This window comes from Pongo pygmaeus, chromosome Y (genome assembly GCF_028885625.2).
Source record: "Pongo pygmaeus isolate AG05252 chromosome Y, NHGRI_mPonPyg2-v2.0_pri, whole genome shotgun sequence".
Taxonomy (NCBI): domain Eukaryota; kingdom Metazoa; phylum Chordata; class Mammalia; order Primates; family Hominidae; genus Pongo; species Pongo pygmaeus.
The window spans coordinates 25495277-25497856 of record NC_072397.2 but is presented as its reverse complement, the minus strand read 5'-3'; the positions used below and the strand labels follow the sequence as shown (position 1 = coordinate 25497856).

General features: G+C 39.3%; 1 pseudogene; it reads left to right on the top strand.

Moving 5' to 3' along the window:
* The first annotated feature begins 303 nt into the window (after positions 1-303).
* On the top strand, positions 304-1368 carry LOC134739077 (cell division cycle protein 27 homolog; annotated as a pseudogene).
* Positions 1369-2580: the final 1212 nt, after the last annotated feature.

Below are 2580 nucleotides of genomic sequence, written 5' to 3'. Positions count from 1 at the left end.
CATAAAAACTCTAGAAGAAAACCTAGGCATTACCATTCAGGACATAGACGTGGGTAAGGACTTCATGGCTAAAACACCAAAAGCAATGGCAACAAAAGTCAAAATTAACAAATGGGATCTAATTAAACTAAAAAGCTTCTGCACAGCCAAAGAAACTACCATCAGAGTGAACAGGCAACTTACATAACTGGTGAGTTTAAATGAGCCGAGGCTGGCCAGGCCGGAGCCGCTACGGGGGGGAGGGGGTTTGGCGGGGTGGGGGGATGCCTGAGGCATTGCAGAAAGTGGGTCTGATCCTCGAGGATGACGGTGCTGCAGAAACCCGTCCAGGCTGCTATATAGCAAGCACTAAACCTCTATGCTTACCGAGATGGGGTTTTCCTCGCAGAAAACCTTTATGCAGAAGTACTCTCAGAAGAAGCCTTGTTTTTACTGGCGACCTGTTATTACCGCCCAGGAAAGGCCTATAAAGCATATAGACTCTTGAAAGGACACAGTTGTACTACACCAGAATGCAAATATCTGCTTGCAAAATGTTGTGTTGATCTCAGCAAGCTTGCAGAAAGGGAACATATCTTATCGGTTGTAGTGTTTCATAAGCAGAAAAGCCATGATGAGATTGCTACTGAGTTTGGTGATTCAGCTTGCTTTCCCTTTCCATTATTGGGACATGTAAATTGCAAGACAGATCGGCTTGCCAAAGCGTTAAATTGCTACCAAAAGAGCCTGAGTTTAAATCTTTTCTTCTGGTATCCCTTTGAATCATTATGTGAAGTAGGTGAAAAGCCAGATCCTGACCAAACATTTAAATTCACATCTTTACAAAACTTTAGCAACTGTCTGCCCAAATCTTGAACAACACAAGTACCTAATCATAGTTTATGTCACAGACAGCCTGAGACCGTTCTTACAGAAACACCCCAGGACACAACTGAATTAAACAGATTGATTTTAGAATCTTCCAATTCACAGTATTCCTTGAATACAGATTCCCCAGTGTCTTCTATTGATTCAGCTGTAATTTCACCTGATACTGTCCCACTGGGAACAGGAACTTCCATATTTTCTAAACAGGTTCAAAATAAACCAAAAACTGGTCGAAGTTTATTAGGAGGACAAGCAGCTCTTAGTCCATTCACCCCAAGTTTTGGGATTTTGCCATTAGGAACCCCAAGTCCTGGAGAGGGATTCAATTTACAAAACTACACTAATACACCTTTTGAAATTGATGTGCCATCCACCGGAGCCACTTCAAAAAAGTCTGTTGCCAGAATCGGCCAAACTAGCGCAAAGTCTGTCTTCTCACAGAGTGGAAATAGCCGAGAGGTAACTCCAATTCTTCCACATACAGAAAGTTCTCGTCCATAAATAAATACAACACCTCAGGTATTGAGCCCCATTATGACATCTCCCCCAAATGCACTGCATTGAAGAAGTTCACGACTCTTTACTAGTGACAGTTCCACAACCAAGGAGAATATGAAGAAATTAAAAATTAAGTTTCCACCTAAAATCCCAAACAGAAAAACAAAAAGTAAAACTAATAAAGGAGAAATAACTCAACTTAACATAAATGTTAGCCTGGAAATTACAAAATTGGCCTCTTTCATCATTTCAGAAGGGAAAATGTCCACAATCACACCTCAGATTCAGGCTTTTAATCTACAAAAAGAAGCAGCAGAAGGCTTGATGAGCCTTTTTCGTGAAAGGGGGAAAGGTTATTTAGCTTTGTGTTCATACCATTGCAAAGAAGCTATAAATATTTTGAGCCATCTACCTTCTCACCACTACAATACTGGTTGGGTACTGTGCCAAATTGGAAGGGTCCATTTTGAACTTTCAGAGTACATGCAAGCTGAAAGAATATTCTCAGAATTTAGAAGGACTGAGAATTATAGAGTCTAAGGCATGGAAATCTACAACACTTTGGCAGCTTCAAAAAGATGTTGCTCTTTCAGTTCTGTCAAAAGACTTTACAGACATGGAAAAAAATTCCCCAGAGGCATGGTGTGCTGCAGGGAAGTGTTTCAGTCTGCAATGGGAAAATGATATTGCAATTAAATTCTTCCAGAGAGCTATCCAAGTGGATCCAAATTATGCTTATGCCTATACTCTATTAGGGCAGGAGTTTGTCTTAACTGAAGAATTGGACAAAGCATTAGCTTGTTTTTGAAATGCTATGAGAGTCAATCCTAGACATTATAATGCATGGTAAGTGGTAACGAAGTGTAAAGACAAAGTCTTGTTGATGGTGCTGGTAGTCACTAATTTTTCTTGTTAGATAGCTCTTTATTGTCATGAATTTGGTTACTAATACTTAGGGATGGTACATACTGGTCAATAACTTCAAACTAACATGTTCTTTTAGGAAATGTATGTCTTTAATAAACTCTTAAGTTAACTAATGATAATAGAATACCAGATCCTTATACTCAACAGTTTCAGTCTTCTACCAAACTTTGGCAGATACTGTAGTTGTGTTTTGTTTGTTTGTTTGCTTGTTTAGTTTTGTTACTTGATTTGTTACTTTTTCTTTGAACACAGAAATGGTGATTGGGACAAAAAGTGCTTCAGAAATTG